Below are 19,877 nucleotides of genomic sequence, written 5' to 3' on the forward strand. Positions count from 1 at the left end.
ACAACATTCCATTAGAACTACTGATGGCCTTGGGAGAGCCAGTCCTGACAAAACTCTACCATCTGGTGAGCAAGATGTATGAGACAGGCGAAATACCCACAGACTTCAAGAAGAATATAATAATTCCAATCCCAAAGAAAGCAGGTGTTGACAGATGTGAAAATTACCGAACTATCAGTTTAATAAGTCACAGCTGCAAAATACTAACGCGAATTCTTTACAGACGAATGGAAAAACTGGTAGAAGCGGACCTCGGGGAAGATCAGTTTGGATTCCGTAGAAATGTTGGAACACGTGAGGCAATACTAACCTTACGACTTATCTTAGAAGAAAGATTAAGAAAAGGCAAACCTACGTTTCTAGCATTTGTAGACTTAGAGAAAGCTTTTGACAACGTTAACTGGAATACTCTCTTTCAAATTCTGAAGGTGGCGGGGGTAAAATACAAGGAGCGAAAGGCTATTTACAATTTGTACAGAAACCGGATGGCAGTTATAAGAGTCGAGGGGCATGAAAGGGAAGCAGTGGTTGGGAAAGGAATGAGACAGGGTTGTAGCCTCTCCCCGATGTTATTCAATCTGTATATTGAGCAAGCAGTAAAGGAAACAAAAGAAAAATTCGGAGTAGGTATTAAAATTCATGGAGAAGAAGTAAAAACTTTGAGGTTCGCCGATGACATTGTAATTCTGTCAGAGACAGCAAAGGATTTGGAAGAGCAGTTGAACGGAATGGACAGTGTCTTGAAAGGAGGATATAAGATGAACATCAACAAAAGCAAAACGAGGATAATGGAATGTAGTCAAATTAAATCGGGTGATGCTGAGGGACATTAGATTAGGAAATGAGACACTTAAAGTAGTAAAGGAGTTTTGCTATTTAGGGAGTAAAATAACTGATGATGGTCGAAGTAGAGAGGATATAAAATGTAGACTGGCAATGGCAAGGAAAGCGTTTCTGAAGAAGAGAAATTTGTTAACATTGAGTATAGATTTAAGTGTCAGGAAGTCGTTTCTGAAAGTATTTGTATGGAGTGTAGCCATGTATGGAAGTGAAACATGGGCGATAAATAGTTTGGACAAGAAGAGAATAGAAGCTTTCAAAATGTGGTGCTACAGAAGAATGCTGAAGATAAGGTGGGTAGATCACGTAACTAATGAGGAGGTATTGAATAGGATTGGGGAGAAGAGAAGTTTGTGGCACAACTTGACTAGAAGAAGGGATCGGTTGGTAGGACATGTTCTGAGGCATCAAGGGATCACAAATTTAGCATTGGAGGGCAGCGTGGAGGGTAAAAATCGTAGAGGGAGACCAAGAGATCAATCCACTAAGCAGATTCAGAAGGATGTAGGTAGGAGTAGGTACTGGGAGATGAAGAAGCTTGCACAGGATAGAGTAGCATGGAGAGCTGCATCAAACCAGTCTCAGGACTGAAGACCACAACAATAACAGTTGGACGTATTCGCATTCGTAAGATTTTTAAAAGTTCTCAGACTTTAATGCTGTTACTTTTGTGGAGGTAAATGTATGTGTGATTTGATAACTGTGCAAATTAAATGGGAAATGCCCAAGGTTGAGAAGATACGTATCGAATGTTCATGATAAATGTAGCCGTTAATCGAACTGAGAGAAACGAGGAGTACAAATTGTGATATGTGTGTGTGGGCTACTGAGAGTCAATTTAGGATTTTATTTGCGAACCACTACGACCTAAATGTACGAAATACATCACAGCTGCCAGACGAGGCGCTCGGTCTGCCGCCCATTCACAACAGCGATCTGTCACCGGAGTTGGCAAAAATTTGTGGAGTTTAGTGACGGGGAACGCTCCTGGACTCTCCACCAGCCTCTATTGTACGTTTGTAGAGATGAAAGACCTGTCATCGACCGATAGATAGACTGTCAGACTGGAGTCAAATCAGAAGTTTGCAGATGTAAAGATAGGCGCAGATGAATGGATACGACCGCAGCACACGTGACATTATCATTTATCGGGCGAGACTCAGCTACATCTACATCTACATGACTACTCTGCAGGTACCAGTTAAGTACCTGACAGAAGGTTCATCGAGCCACTTTATCACTATTTCTCTACTTTTCTCCTCCCTAACATGGCACTGGAAAATCGAACATTAAAATTTTCCCGTGCGAGTTCTGTTTTCTCCTATTTTATAACAAAGACCTTTTTTCGCTGTGTGTGGGTGTCGACAAAATATTGTCGCATTCGGAGTAGGAAGTTGGAGACTGAAATCTCTTGAAACGATCTCACTGCAATGGAAAACGCCTTTGTTTTAATTATTGCCACCCCAAGTCGCGTTCCATATGCTTTACACTCTTTCCACTATTTCAGGAAAATGTAAAACGTCCTTCCCATCTGCTATCCTCGTCAGTCCTATCTGATAAGGAATCCTTTCTGCACAACAGTACTCTAGCATCGCGTAGTGTAGCAGTCTCTTTAGTAGACCTGTACATAACTTACCAAGCTATCGAATGCCTTCTAAGAAAAACTTTATTGGTGCTTTGCGTAGTGTTTCCACCGCTGGAATTGGGGATGATAGGTAACGGTTAAGGAGCCTGTACCACAAATTGTTTGATTAATCAGAAGACTGACATGAGACGCCAATCCGTTACATGGTCACGGGCGGGGGGAGGTCGCTGCAGAACGCTGGAGGAGAGATTGTCCAGGTGTGGGGGACTTGACATGGAGACAGCTTAACTGATACTTACCTGTGGACCTCGGTATTATGGATTTTACTTAGAAACAAAAGTTGTTCATTAATAGCAGCTCAATAGGTCGAATTACCAGAACGATGTACAAATTTTAAAATGTGTGTGAATTCCTAAGCGACAAAACTGCTGAGGTCATCGGTCCCTAGACTTCTGCTGTTGTAAGAAACCAAACCCAGGCCGTTACTGGCCCCGAGGTAAAATTACCTTTCATGAGAAAACACAACAGACCTCCACCCTGCCCTGCAGTGACCTCTCGCAACACCACTGAAGTCGCAAATGGCAGTGGTTTGCGGTCAGTGGAATACACTCGGAGCTGTCCTTGATGTAACCGATTTTTAACAGTTCGTTGTGTCATTGTTGTGCTAACTGCTGTTCGAATGCGATATGATACGCCAGAGCCGTACGCCGAATACGCTGGTCTTTCCTCTCGGTTGACCGAGCGAGGTGGCGCAGTGGTATCACACTGGACTCGCATTCGGGCGGACGAAGGTTCAATCCGGCGTCCTGCGTTCCTGACTTAGGTTTTCCGTGATTTCCCTAAATAGCTCCAGGCAAATGCTGGGATGGTTCCTTTGAAAGGGCACGGCCGACTTCCTTCCCCATTCTTCCTTAATCCGATGAGACCGATGACCTCGCTGTTTGGTCTCTTCCCCCAAACAATGCAATCCAATCCTCTCGGTAGAGTCGCGTGGACGTCCTGAGCTCGTTCTTCTTGCGACCGTAGATTCTTGTGACTACCGCTACCAGCACCCTTGGAGAGTGGCTACATTCCTGCCGAGACTTACTGCAGTATCACAGAAGGAATATCCAGGACCACGGTCTACGGGGAATTGCAGAAAATTTTATACGAGAATAGAAAGGTTTTTAAACATGCTGCGGGTACAATAAGAAATTTTGTGTATAGATTCAAGGTCAAGCCTCATAAACAGTTTAGGGCCCAAGTGTACCCGATACCTGTTGTGTACAAAGAAAGAGTGGAAGCTGAGATCGAAAGCATGCTACAAGTCCGTACAAAAGCCCTTTAGTTTATGTTGAAAAAAAGGATGGGTCAATTAGATTAGTTTTGGACGCAAGAAGGATTAATAAGATAATAGAGCCAGAGACAGATCGGCCGCTGACACTTGACGAATTGCTACAAAAGTTCCACGGGATCAGAGTTCTCAGCTCAGTTGATTTGAGAATGAGTTTCTGGCAGGTGGAGTTAGATAGGTGGTGTAGAAAATACACTGCTTTCTTGTGCTACGGGAAATCGTATCAATTCCGAAAACTACCATTTGGGTTAAATGTATCATCCGCGGCATTTATCAGAACCCTAAATACTGTCATTCCTAATGAAATAAAAGATAAGGTAACACAGTAAGTGGATGATGTCCTGATAGCCGAAAGAAACTGGGAAGACCACAATAGAACGTTAAGCATATTGCTAGGTGCACTGGAGAGACATGGGGCAACCGTGAATTTGGGAGTCAGAATTTGGACGAAAAGAAATCGAGTTTCTAGGTCACATTGTGACACCAGAGGGAATAAGACCAAATCCAGACAAACTCGAGGCAATCAGAGATTTTCCGGTGCCAAGAACAAAACGTCAGCTACGGGATTATTTAGGATTAATCAATTTTTACAGGAGGTTCATTAAGATTGGGGGTGCAGCGACACCCAGACTATGTCAGCTGACTGGAAAGAAAACGGTATGCCGGCCGCGGTGGTCTAGCGGTTCTGGCGCTGCAGTCCGGAACCGCGGGACTGCTACGGTCGCAGGTTCGAATCCTGCCTCTGGCATGGGTGTGTGTGATGTCCTTAGGTTAGTTAGGTTTAAGTAGTTCTAAGTTCTAGGGGACTTATGACCTAAGATGTTGAGTCCCATAGTGCTCAGAGCCATTTGAACCATTTAGAAAACGGTATGGAATTGGGACCCTGTCGCGCAGGAAGAATATGAGGCGTTAAAGAAGGCACTGCTATCGGCACCTCTTCTCGGGCATCCAGACCTAGGGAAAGAGTTTTGTATGGACACGGACAGTTCCCGTAGTGGTCTTGGAGTAACATTGTTCCAAGAGCAAGAGCAAGGAGGAGACGTAATACAACAACCTATTGCATTTGCGAGCCGAGTGCTTAGCAAAGCTGAGAGAAATTACACGGTAACTGAGCTTGAAGCTTTGGCAATAGTATGGGGTTTTAGTAAGTTCAGATACTATTTGTATGGGAGACATACTAAAATCTATACTGACCACAAGTCACTTTAGTTTCTGATGTCGGCCAAACTTAACCATAGACGACTCGCTAGGTGGGCACTCTATTTACAGGAGTTTCAGTTTTCGGTCATGTATATTCCTGGGCCACAGAATATAGTGGCAGATGCGTTGTCAAGGAACCCAGTAGGTCATGGTCAATGCTTTGATGAGGAGGTAAACGAGAACAGATATGTTATATTGTATATGCAGGGCGTGCCGTTCGAGAAATACATAGGGGCGGTACTCACAAATATCGCGAAAGAGCAGGATAAAGACGCGTCATGGAGAATGGTGAAGGACAGAGTTAGAGCGAACTTAGATGCCAATATAGCGCGCTTTTATACAATTAAGAACGGGGTCCTTTTCTACCGTAGAAATCCGAACACACAGGACTGGGTGTTATGTATACCAAATGAAATAGTCAACAAGTTGATCTGGTACACGCACCTAAGTTACGGGCATTACGGGGCAAGGAAATGCTGTAAGAAGTTAAGGGAATCAGTTTATTTCATTAGTATGGAGAGGAGGATCAAGAACGTGCTTGGTAGTAGCAAATTGTGCCAGAAGGCAAAATCGTTAACTATCTCATGCAAAGCACAACTTTTTCCGATAGTGCCAGGTAGATTGAGGGAATTCGGAGCAACAGATTTGTTTGACCCGCTACCTAAGTCAGTGCAGGGATATAGATATGTTTTAGTAGCAGTGGAATTGGTGTCAAAGTATGTGACTTTTACCGCATTGAAACGTGCGACGGGAAGGACAGTGGCAGCAGCGATCGTTAAAAACTTTTTGCGAGAAGTAGGAACTGTAGAAAAGTTCATAGCTGACAATGGACCACAATATAGATCCAGACAATGGCTAACCACACTGAAGAGAAGAAGGATAAAACCGGTGTTCATATCACGATACCATGCTGCAAGTAACCCCAGTGAAAGAGTGGTAAAAGAACTGGGAAAGTTGTGTAAGATCTATTGCCATAGGCAACATAGAAGTTGGAGTATTTTTCTCAAAGATTTTCAGGACATCCTCAATGAGCTACCACATGGAGCAACTGGTTTATCACCAATTACGGTACTAAAGAATGAACCACCACCAGATCGAGTCAGGGAGCTGGTAGATTTTCCGCGATCAGGAAAGCAGAGGCACACAGAAATTGTCAAGGTTGCGATAGAGCGTATTAAGAAAGCAGCTAAGGATAGGCAGGAGAAGCAGAAAGGAAAGATCCGTAAGATCGAATTGGCAGTAGGAGACAAGGTTCTAATTAAAACTCATCGATTATCAAAGAAGCACAGATTCCTAACTAGCAAATTCTTTACGGTGTATAGTGGACCATTCAGAGTGAGGCGGATTGTCCATGCAAATGCTGTACTGATTCAGACGATCAAGGGAAAACAATCTCGTGGGCTTCATCACATTTCTAACATCAAATTATGGAAAAGTTAAGGATAGATCGAAAGTAGGCAATTTATGGTAGATAGTCAATGTATTTATTTGTGGTGTGTAACGTTGTGCAGGGGCAAATCGAACATAAGAATTTTCAGGCGGGATGTCAGGAAGTATGACGGAATAGACTGGTCGAATGAGTCATGAACAGGAGTCGACAGAGTGGTGTATGTAGTATTTTTTGTCATATGAATAAGGATCAAGCAGAAACGACGTGATGATTAATGAGTGGATAAAGATGGTAGATAGAGAAGCGACGTGATAAATAGTAGTGGATAAAGTTGATATTTAAGGAGAGAAGCGACGTGAAGCAGTGTGATTAATAAAGAGAGATTCGACGTGATGAAACAGTGGTAAATAAAGGTGAGTAGAACTAATAATGTGGAGATGTCTTAGAGGTATGTTACAGAGGGGCCTGTGTATGCTGCAATCGAGATTGATGCGAATGGCGAAGGAAGACCAGGAAATGATGGAGTAATCGACGGACGGAGAGCCGAAATACGAATGAAGAGATGAGGACAACTGCACAACGTGAAAGGACATAAAGGGAGTATGAGATCCAGATGGTGAACGTTTTGGAATACTGACGTAAGATGTAATATAAGTGTAAATCTAATTCTTACCATAACATTTGCTATATGAAAAAAATAATTTTTGTTGTTGTTGTTGTTTAAGCCTGGTACCAGTATAACTAATCAAAACGGTACCAAGAATGTGTACAGTTATTTTGCAGGATGAATAATTTGTGTATTTTTTGTTCTTAGATGAAATGTCGCAATTCTAAGTTGATATTTAGCAGGATGAATAATCGGTAAAGTGAATGCATAGGTAAGCCGATGGAGAGAGGTGCCAGAGTGAAAGGACGAATTCAGAGACTGGAAAGCTATCTCCGAAACAGCTTCATGTGTTATGTGGTTGAGTACAAGGGAGCAAAGGTATGGTATGTTGTCGTGAGTGTGGTGGTGTTAAGGTTAGCTGACTTCTAGACCTATTCTGTTAGTGTATTAATGGGTTGAATGAGAAGGAAGATGTGATGTCTGGTGAGTGAAAGTCGTAGAGTAGTGTGATCAATGCGCACACTCCTGTAAAAGGGATGCTACCGATCCATAACTAAAACATTATTGTGTTTTATTGTTTGATTGGGATGAACCTCGATGGCAGGTCAGGATCTGACATGTGGATGGTACATACGTGTCCTAGAAATGTTGTTATATATAATAAAATGTAAAATATATAAAGAGATACTAATTTCAGTCTGTCACAAGCACAAAGGTGCATTGTATGTTGTAGATTTAGAGTCATCAGTTTCTAAAATGTTAAAGTAGTTTGCTATTTAATAACATGTGGTGGGTAATTGTGAGCTGTGTAGATTATTTCTTATTTTTTTGTTAGAACACTTTCAAGGGGTATTAATTTCAGTCTGTCACAAGCACAAAGGTTCACTGTATATTGTAGTTTTAGAATAAACAGTTTCTAATATTTTCACTGTGATAGGATGTTAGAGTAGTCTACTATTTGATATTGTAATTATGAGCTCTATAGATTGTTTCTTATTCTTTTTTTTTTTACACTTTCAAGTTTTGTATAAGGGACAACAGGTACAATCAATAGCACAAGTGTGGGCTGTATATAGAAAAGGGATAAATGTTGATGTTGTATGTGTAGAAAACTAGGGTGTATGATTTTATGTTTTTTAGAACAGAGATTCTTCTATTAGCAATGTATCTAATAGATCATACATGTAATCAATGAGTATTTAAATACTGTAAGAATATCCTTTTGTCTGTAATGTTGCGAGATGCACGGAAGGGTCTGACTGATTTGGTGTTGTAGCGCTGAGGTGCTCATACAGAACGCGCCCGTACCTGCATAAGAAGGCGGGAGGCCGACCTGACGTCGCCATGGGAGAGGTGACCGAACCGCAGCACTCCCCACTCCACTGCCGGTCGGGGTACACTCCACGCGCCCGCTACAGCAAGTCAACGGCCTGGGGCGACACGCACGTACCACTGGCCATTCATAAGTTCCGCCACCCTTACGACTGGGGAAAGTATCCCGCGGAGGCAACAGCGGGTGGTTTCTTCTGCTCAACGGCTCGCGCAGCGGCGCCACGACAGAATGAACGACGCGGGGCAGAGTCCGGCGGGCATTTGTTACTAGCAACTATTAACTAGTAATGGACTGTGGAGCCGTGAAGCAAGATGACTGCTCGTATGTCTCCATAAGGTGGAAAGTGAAGGACTGGTGTTTCCACGTTGTGAGTGGTGGAAAAGATTTTGTCTTTAGCAGACAGGACGATCGTTTTGTTTTGTCTTGACCACTGAACGGTGGGATCCATAAACTTTTGGCAGTGACTTGTTAAGTATGCTTTGTGAATTGCATGTGGGACACTTGGTATACTTAAAGAGGACAGTTGCCGTTTGGTGACTAATTATTGTATGAACGCAAGAAACTAAAGTGGGACACTGACATCTGCATTTGTAGTAGGAGACATTTCTTTAATTGGTGTGGGAATAAGTGCTGTTTGTTGGAACTTACGACTTTTAATTACACCATGAACTGAAAGGACAGAACCGTAGGTAATAGTAGTTGTAGGGCCAATTTTGGACGACCAGATTCGTGTGGATGGTACTCTGAGAGTGACTATGTCATTTGTGTTTAATGTGAGATACAGTTTACTGTTCAGTGCGTGTTCAAAATGCTGATTAGAGTGACTTAAAGACTTTCGTCCGGGTAACCATGGGAGAGCTTTGACACCGAGACAGTGTTTCTGGGGGACCTGTCAGCAACTTTTTTGACCCCAAGAAAATCACAGAATGAAATGATTCCGTGTGACTCGGAAGATAGGGAATAATGTATTTGTAGTTGTAATTGTGTAAATTTTTTTTATATGTTTCATTCCTGAAGGGACAGCAAGTGTAATTGTATTTCATTAACATTTGTGTTTAGAATAGTTAGTGTTTTTTTTGTTTGTTCTGTGCTACCAGCTCACGTAGCATGTTTATTAGAAAATTTGGTTCAATGATGCTTTAATTATTAGCCAGTGGCGTAATACTAACGTAGCGGCTTTTGTTGCATAGGTCAGTAAGGTTGTCACAGGGGACAAGAGTTTGCATTGCACAACAAATATAGGAATTAATTGATGCATTTTGATGTCGTGGACAGTAATGATCTTGTTGGTGTGTTGACTGAAGCCACTTCTTTTTATTATCACAGTGGTGATATTTCACATTAAAGTGTAATGAAGGCTAGTCGAAATGCAAGTTCTTGTCATCCAAATGTGTAACAACAGAGAAATGAGCAGTAGAGTAAGATACGAGAGTTACTGGTGGATTCAAGCACTTATTGCTATACTATTTACTACGTGTATTGATCAAAGTTGATGGACTGACTGGCTCAGCAGCAAGTATTTGTACTGGTGGACAAGGATAAGGTTAAACTCACAGTCGAGTAGTGGTGGCAATTGCTGAAGTGATGATAGTTAACGAGGTATGACATGATGTCTTAGGTTGACTATATTACGTAACCAGTATGTAACTTGTGGTATATTTCATTGTTTTTCTTCTCAGTTTTATTTCTCTATAGGTTTGATGTGTATTTTAGAGTACTGATATGGAGCCTGACTTCTTCGTGTAACTAGTGTACGCAATTTTTTTCTTTTGTTGATTTTGTTTTGTATTTAGACATTGCCGTGTAAAGATTATTACAACACAATTTATGAATGTCAGATTACTTGTTCGGTGTTTGGACGGTGAGCTATTTAAAATTTCATGAGAACAATTAGTATTTTTTTTATTTGTCATAGAATTAGTGAAGTTTGGATTACTCATAAAAATAACGAAGATCCCAGTAACTAAGAAAATTTTTATCTCAACATTATTTTTTATTTGTATGATGTAATGTTTTATTTGTCATGTGGATTGTTGTAAATTTGTATGTGTACGTTACTCCAGATTGTGGAGAGTACAATAATGGAACAACTCTGTCAATAATTTGGTAAAGTAACAGCATTTGGTCGTCTATTTGAGGTCACCAGGGGCTAAGGTCTCCTCCTGGTTATTTTGATGACTTGCTACGTTTGTTCTAATACAGCTTTCTTAAAAAAATGTTTGGAACTACCCTCGCATTGCAAGGATAGTACCGTGCATTTTTTTTCTGCATGGGTAGCCGGTGGTGAAAGGGTACAGTACCGCCCGACATTGAAAATAGGTACAACATACTTCATTATTTTTGTCAGAACAACAAATTTTTTTCTAATAATAACTCAATTTCAATTAATACAGTGAAGCCGGATACCAGTGTGGGAAAGAATGACAATTTATTTATTTAATTGATCACATGTGCATTCCCACAAAATAAATCCCTACATCCAGTTTGGTGAGATCTGTGAAATGAATGAATGTATGGTCGTCTGCTAACTGCAGATAGTGAATGTGAATATATGATCATCTTTGAGAAGATCCTTTGCCCACCTTTGGTGGAACCAAAGAGATGAAACTTACCGGAGCTTTGAGCGCCTGAAATGTGGCTGACCAATACGGTAGCACGGTCTTCCCCCACCTCAACAGAGGTGCGAGAGAACCTGAAGAACGGCCATGTTTCAGCACTCTGCCGCTGGATTTTGTGCTGTTAAGACCTGTTTTAGTTGTGCTCCGTAAAGACAAAAGAGTGGAGACATGGTATGCATGTGGAATATTTAAGAGTAGTTTGAAATAATAATTTCTCTATTTCAGGAACTTTTGTGGGGAGAATTAAATGTCAGGCAGGTAATATTAATAGGATTGTAGTAATCTTCGGAAGTGACCAACGGTCACAATGAAACCACGTGTAGCAATAAGTTGAAATACTTCCGTGTGCTTAAGTTAAGCTGAATTACCAGCGTGTGTACAATAAGTTGAAATATTTAAGAAATAGTGTGTGTACCATAAGTTGAAATATTTAAGAAATGGCGTGTGCAGGACTTGAAATTAGAGACGACTACTTCCACGTGGTGAGTACTGTGTGAGTCTCAATCTGTGTATGAGACAAAGGATAAAGAGAAGTACTCGTCCATGGTATCAGTTGAGGACTCGTGTGTGTGATGAATATGTTCTTAATATTACTTTGCGTGATATGATTCCGTGTGACGCTAGATTCAAACTCTGAGAGAGAAGCAAGGTGAGTCGGCCGTCTATCCAGCTACGCCACTTGGCTTGCATTGCACAGGAAGACGTGCACATATCTCCAGAGTTCATAGTAGGAAAGTAGAATTACAAAGTGGGGCAGTGTCGTGTGAAACTGGGATAAATACTAATTGAAGTGGGAAAGCTGAAAGTGATAGTGTTGTGACTATTTATTGTATTGTATTCCATGTTGTAGTGTGGTGTATGTCATGTAATTTGGGTATGTGTGGTTTGCATGGGAGAGTAGCAAGGTAGTTTCAAAAGATTAGTGGGTTATGCTTGTTCCTTCAGTACCGCTCGATCTGTATTCCATGTTGTAGTGTGGTGTATGTCATGTAATTTGGGTATGTGTGGTTTGCATGGGAGAGTAGCAAGGTAGTTTCAAAAGATTAGTGGGTTATGCTTGTTCCTTCAGTACCGCTCGATCTGGAGGAAAGTTTCTTGATGATGATTGTGAGAGTCGAAGTGTGAAATATAATAAAAGATCCACCATCCTATCCAGAAAGTGCACTGTAGCGTTAAATAATTACGAGACCATAAGGTACAGAATCACCAATGTAAAGCCATGCCCACTGGGCGGAATTTCTCATGTGTTATTGTTGTAGGTTATAGAATGTGTGTGTTTAGGTTATAGAATTTATCGGAATAAATAAGATAGTGAAAAGAAAAAGATTGGTGGACTTTTCCTTCGAATTGTATGTTGTCATGATGTCCCGAATTTATAATGTGTGCGCCATTCATATTCAGTGCGGTGGCCACGTGTTGATAAAAGCCGTTAAATAAAAGACAAAAAGAAAATGTGGTATTGCCAGTGCGTAGTGAACAGTCAGATTTCTGTAAATCACTGATAGTCAGATGTGCGTTTCCGTTGCGTATTATTCATACAGGAGGATAATTTGTAACTTAATTGTGAGTACGAGAGTTCATATTACTCGATAAATAAGAATGAATCCACTCGCTTGGCAGGCCACTCATCTTGCAGGCCTGACTGCTTGATGCCACAGTATGAGCAAGGCATGTTGGTGCCTCTCAGTTTCACAAAATAAGAATCAATTATCATAAGTGTACAGAATGGAATATTGATGCTTACGTCTTGTGTTGATAAGGATGGGTAAAAATATATTGCATTTTAGAGTATTTTCTGACAAAATATTTTATGCCCAACTCCGGTTGGATTGATTATTTTTATGACTGCTCGACACTGTGTAGGTGTTAGTGATGTATCCCCATTGGGAAACTTCAATAAAACATGGAGCATGTGTAACACCTATATCGATTAGAAGTAGGTTTATGTTATGAAACTTGTGTATGTAATTATGAAGCATCTATTCATTGTTAGTTAAGGTCATTGATTTGTAACAGGAAATTTAAAGTTTGTAATATATAAGTAACTGTAACCATGGCTCTTGATGTTCGAATGTTGTATAAAATTTCTTCTTGGCGAGGCTTATGACACTTATTAGAGCCATTCCTTATTGCCGAGAGTACCAAGCAACAGCCAAATCCATATCCGAGGGAAATTTCCATGCAAAGCTGCCTCCAGTTCCCTCCTTTCCACAATCGATGTGTACTGTGCAACGGCTTGGCACTGACTGTCTGCCGTTCACACCGAGGGGCCACTCAGTTCGACCGCCAAAACCACCTTTTACACCGAGCCATGCACTTTCCATTGTGGAGGAACTGTGAAGTCATTTATATTTTACGATACAAGTGCCCTAAGCATGAACCAGTTTCCAGTACATATTGTTTATCTTATAAACTTACACATATTACAAAATTTCATTATTTTAAACAGCCATTTTTTCGCACACATATATATATATATATATATATATATATATATATATATATATATATATATATATGGTGGCCCATTGATCGTGACCGGGCCAAATATCTTACGAAATAAGCAGCAAACGAAAAAACTAAAAAACTACAAATAACGAAACCCGTCGAGCTTGAAGGCGGAAACCAGATGGCGCTATGGTTGGCCCGCTAGATGGCGCTGCCGTAGGTCAAACGGATATCAACAGCCTTTTTTAATAGTAGGAACCCCCATTTTTAATACATATTCGTGTAGTACGTAAAGAAATATGAATGTTTTATTTGGATCACCTTTTTTGCTCTGTGATAGATGGCGCTGTAATAGTCACAAACGTATAAAAACGTGGTATGACATAACATTCCGCCGGTGCGGACGGTATTTGCTTCGTGATACATTAGCCGTGTTAAAATGGACCGTTCACCAATTGCGGAAAAGATCGATATCGTGTTGATGTACGGCTATTGTGATCAAAATGCCCAACGGGCGTGTGCTATGTATGCTGCTCGGTATCCTGGACGACATCATCCAAGTGTCCGGACCGTTCGCCGGGTAGTTGCGTTATTTGAGGAAACAGGAAGTGTTCAGCCACATGTGAAACGTCAACTACGACCTGCAACAAATGATGATGCCCAAGTAGGTGTTTTAGCTGCTGTCGCGGCTAATTCGCACGTCAGTAGCAGACAAATTGCACGAGAATCGGGATTCTCATAAACGTCGGTTTTGAGAATGCTACATCATCATCGATTGCACCCATACCATATGTACCAGGAATTGCATGGCGACGACTTTGAACGTCGTGTACAGTTCTGCCACTGGGCATAAGAGAAATTACAGGACGATCACAGATTTTTTGCAAGCGTTCTATTTAGTGACGAAGCATCATTCACCAATAGCGGTAACATAAACCGGCATAATATGCACTATTGGGCAACGGAAAATTCACGATGGCAGCGACAAGTCGAACGTCAGCGACCTTGGAGGGTTAATTTATGGTGCGGCATTATGGAAGGAAGGATAATTGGCCCCCATTTTATCGATATCAATCTAAATGGTGCAATGTATGCTGATTTCCTACGTAATTTTCTACCGATGTTACTACAAGATGTTTCACTTCATGACAGAATGGCGATGTACTTCCAACATGATGGATGTCCGGCACATAGCTCGCGTGAGGTTGAAGCGGTATTGAATACCATATTTCATGACAGGTGGATTGGTCGTCGAAGCACTGTACTATGGCCCGCACGCTCACCGGATCTGACGTCCCCGGATTTCTTTCAGTGGGGAAAGTTGAAGGATATTTGGAATCGTGATCCACCGACAACACCTGACAACATGGGTCAGCGCATTGACATACTTGTGCGAACATTACGGAAGGCGAACTACTCGCTGTTGAGAGGAATGTCGTTAAACGTATTGCCAAATGCATTGAGGTTGGCGGACATCATTTTGAGCATTTATTGCATTAATGTGGTATTTACAGGTAATCACGCTGCAACAGCATGCGTTCTCAGAAACGATAAGTTCACAAAGGTACATGTATCACATTGGAACAACCGAAATAAAATGTTCAAACGCACCTACGTTCAGTATTTTAATTTAAAAAACCTACCTGTTACCAACTGTTCGTCTAAAATTGTGAGCCAAATGTTTGTGACTATTACAGTGCCAACTATCACAAAGCGAAAAACGTGGTCCAACTGAAACTTTCATATTTCTTTACGTACTACACGAATATGTAATAAAAAAGGGGGGTTCCTATTTAAAAAATCGCAGTTGATATCCGTTTGACCTATGGCAGTGCCATCTAGCGGGCCAACCATAGCGCCATCTGGTTTCCGCCTTCAAGCTATACAATTTTCGTTCTTTGTAGTTTTTTCGTTTAACGCTTATTTCGTGAGATATTTGGCCCGGTCACGATCAATGGACCACCCTTTATATATATATATATATATATATATATATATTCCAAATGTTACAAATCAGTGTTTGGAAGGTTATCTTTTATCCTGATCATGAAACTATGCAGGATCCCCTCCTAAGTGTTTATTAAACCGAGTATCCTGTTTCAAATGCACTATTGTTGTTTATTTGTGTTATATGTGCATGAATTAGTAAAAGTGAAGCTGGTTAGAGTTTTACTAAAGTACTCTCAGTTTATTGCAAAGAATCGTTTTGCAAAAATTCAGTGCCAGGCTCTGTAAATGTTACTGTCTAAAATACGTGCTTCACAGCTGATGAAAAGAGACAGATAAGTTTTACTCATTTGAAACTTAATTTAGCTTTGATTACTAACATTAACAAATTTTTGAAGTTAATTGAGCTCATTGTTGAATAATTTGCCTTGAAAAGTAAAAATATAGACTCTTCCAAATGAAGATATGAGTTAAATTTATTTGAATTAGTCTTTGAAACTGAAGTAATCTTAGAGCTTGACTTCTGACACAATACTAGTTTATGGGTCCCCATCGTATTCTTCACATATTACAAAGATAAATGGCCGATGATTACCAATAAAGAAATCTGATATATTTCTATAAATTGGAGTATAAACAGAGTGAATGTGGTATTATTTATATTAATGGTGGTATTTATATGTCAGTTAAATCAGAAGCCCATCGTGGTAAATTTTAATTCTGCACTTCTTGCAGGAACATTTCAGTACTGATCCAAGTAACAATATTGAGTGACGGTCTTATTAGTGTGAGTTTGGTACGGTTTTGCTTTCTATGATTACTAGTTGTACATTATTGGTGACTGCTTCTACAGACAGCTCGGAACCCCCTGTGTCAGTTAATATCCAATATGCTATTCAAAGGAAAATTTTAATGAAAGTCACTTCAGTAACTAATATTCAATTTTCTTAAAAATGTGTATTCTCAAATTAGTTTGCCTAATTGGGCTGGTGACTGTTCGGTTTTTCATTCGTATATGAATAACACTGCTTTCATTAACCCCAAAGTTTAAGCTTGTTTAGTTTTTCTGTTAATTGCACTCTATTCAGAATTATAGTCAGATACCTTCATCCATTAGACACACGCATGATCAAAACTCAAAAGCCTCCCAGAGGGTAAGATTAGTTTGTGTCACAGCAGGTAAGTGTTATACGAGGCTTTTCCTGTGACAGGATTTAATGTTCGGTAGTTAGGGAAAATAGGCGTATAACGTGTAACAAGGTAGTGTTATAAGATGTAATGTTATAGGTAGATGTTAAGAAGAACATAGTGTCTTAAAATAAGGAGCAATAGATAATAAAAAATGTTAAATACTACCAGGACATGTAAAATACAGTGAGGAGTACCGATTATTACAGTATGTACTGAGAGAATATTGAGAGGTGACTAATGATGATGTCCAACCGTTAAGGGCTTCAGAACCCGTGTATAGTGTGGGGAAGCCTCTCCATGCGCAAAGCAGACAAGATTTCGACTCAAGCACACTGTGTCAAAGAAAGCTGAAAAAAAACCTCAACAACCTGGAAGAAAAATATATTTTGGAAAATCTGAAACAAGGAGTAAACAACGAGGTATATGGAGAGAAAAAAGGTTCAAAGTACGATATCATCCTCTTTTTCGGAGTCAGAGGGAAAAATAGAGTTTGCAATTTTTTTCATTTGCATAGCATTGAAAAGCCAATATTGCAGAACTCCACGCAGCTGTTTATGGAAGGCACAAGATAAGTATTAAACGTGAGGGAATAATTTTCGACATAAAAACAGATTTCAGGAAAACTTATTTCAGATGGTGATGCAATATTTTCATAGTTTCTGAGGTGTTGCAGTCTAATAGGAGAATGTAGTGTGGTATTACATATAAAAGTTTCTAAAGAATTAGGTCAAAAGTGGAAACATTCATTTAATATCTTAAGCAAAGAATGAGCCCCGATAGAAGAGCGTTACATTTCGCTTCTGGAATTTGAGTGGCGCAGACAACAGATCAAATCTACCAGGCGGATTAACAACGAGGGCTGGTGTGCCGGCCTAACTTGGCACGGTTTATTAGCGTTTTCCCACGTCCGCATAGGTGAATACCTGGCTGTAGCCACGTCCTGCCAAGAGTTGAGCGTTACCAAAATTACGGTTCAGTAGTTTTGGTGCAGTTCATAAATGACGTAGTAAATTGTAGAATTGCCGATGGTATTCCTGGCATTGGTAGGGAAAGAAACACAAATCACTGTGTGAAAGAGAAAATGTGAGCAGGTGCCTTGTTTTTGTTTCTCTTTGTTTGTTTCTTTGTTTGATTTACACATAATTAGAACCGCCCATCATTCAGCAATAGTCAGTTGCATATTTTATACCCTTACAAAATATAAATTGTTTCTTATAATTAAGAAAAATTAGTTCATTGCCTAACTTCTGTGCTCTTATGTAAAAAAAGCAATTACTTTTGATGTAAGTACTGTTTACATGCACAAACATAAAGAAAAATCTATAAAATTGTTTTTTTATTTTATTTTGTACTCAATAGAAAGTTCTTCAGCATGATCAAAGGCAAGAGTTATTATTTATAAGCGAGAAACATGTTTTGTGTAAGGTCGACAAAATACTGAAGCGATGTTTGATGTGTATTTGTATTCCGTTCTTTTTTTATATTTTACGTGTTTCTGAGGAAATTGTGTTTTCTATCGCAATATGACAAATCCGTATTTTTGTATATTACATACAATATAGCTCTGTTTCACATTACATATCAACAACTTCCGAATAAAACCTGAATTGAACACTGACAGTTTGAGTTTTGTTCTAAATACATTTTATTTTTAAGTAACAGACATCAAACCAAAAATGTTCCATACATTATTCGGTCCTTTATATATCCTCGCACAGTTTATAGACCTTCCACCTATTCTGGTTTTTAGCGGAATTCAGTAAGATCCTGATGGCATATATAAGCAATGGTATCGAAATAAAGTAAAGCTTGATAGGTATGGAATACACTTAACGCAGTTACGATCTAAACTGACCAAGGTTAGCAGGAGAACTATCGTTGTCTTCGCTTCCTTACGATAGTCTATGGTAGACAACGTTAGTTTTGTGACTCTATTAGTTATGCTTCATTTGCACTATTCACAAATGTTTAGAAAAAACACTCTCACATTTTCATGTTAGATAACACTCAACGTAAACATATGAGATACAAACACACCGTATTGACGGGAGGGGGGGGGGGGGGGGAGCGGAGACAAGTAAAGCATCCGGTCAACCTCTACTACAAACACTCCCAAATTCAGAATAGCATGTTGAACCCGAGAAGACACAGGACGACCAGGATATTTAAGAAAATGTGTTATAAGCAAAAAGGATTGTGTATGATGAAATGTGGCCATCAGAGCGAAACAGTATAGCCTTCTAAACAATTAAATAGTGCAAGCAAGGGCAAATTTAGGATAAGAAACTATGGGGCACCACACTTCCCGCTAGGCCATCCCTTCCACAGCAGACGTAAACTTGCATGTTGACCTCCGCACGCAGTGTTGTGACAGATGTGGATGCATTTGACACCACCTAGCGGTGTGGTCTGTCACCTTGCAAACTCACGTTGACTGCCGACATGGTATCCTAGCTCTATTTGTTGCTCCTATATCAACAATGTTCTGTAGTATTGCTGAATGACGTTTCCGCACAAGGATTCCTGTTCCTAATCCGTTTCTCAAGGCGACCTTTAGAATTCCTCTATGTCTGTAAGTCGTACACTATGGATACTATGTCTGTATTAAATACATATTTTTTTGTATTTGAGATGTTTCTGAGATGTATAGAATGAAACAGACATGACATTATATTATTGTGTTTTGTGTCGTAAGTACATTGTGGAATTAGGCATAATTGGACATTACATGTTACTCCATGCATTATTTACATTATTTAACATTTACGAAGGGCTTCTAAGTATTTTATTTTATGATCTTTTGCTTATGCACATCCCACTTTGTGTCAAGGTTGCTTGGTGTGTGTCTGTCATAAACTTTGTGGACAAATTAGTAGTAGATTAGGACAGTGGTGACAAACGTAGCCCTTAAATGCTTTGGAATGAATACAGTATGGAATACTTGAGGGAAGGCACTGCAAGAGTTGCAAACCGTGTAAGAAATTTGTTTGCAAATCAAAGTAACATAAACATTGGAGCTTTATCGAGTAAAACGTTTTACAATGTTTTATTACCGAGCAATGCAATGTCTGTGAACTGTAAGAGGCTCAGTAGAACTGACTGTCGTAATTTTTTAACAACGCTAGAGGTACCGATGGATAGGAAGAAAGTGTGTAGAGTTGTTACCAATTTGATGGTAAGAAAAAGGATACAGGTAGCACCCAGAGCTAAGCGACTGGCCGAATGATCGCCCCAACTGTAAGCTTTATGGCCACTATGCTACGCACATACTGAACGGCTCCGATTTTTGACATCATGCATCTACATATACAAGATGATTCTGTGATGACGTTATAAACTTTCGGGAGTTATTGAAAAGGGCAAACGAATCATTCTGAGGTTAAGA

The sequence above is a fragment of the Schistocerca nitens genome, chromosome 3 (assembly GCF_023898315.1).
Source record: "Schistocerca nitens isolate TAMUIC-IGC-003100 chromosome 3, iqSchNite1.1, whole genome shotgun sequence".
NCBI classification, from domain to species: domain Eukaryota; kingdom Metazoa; phylum Arthropoda; class Insecta; order Orthoptera; family Acrididae; genus Schistocerca; species Schistocerca nitens.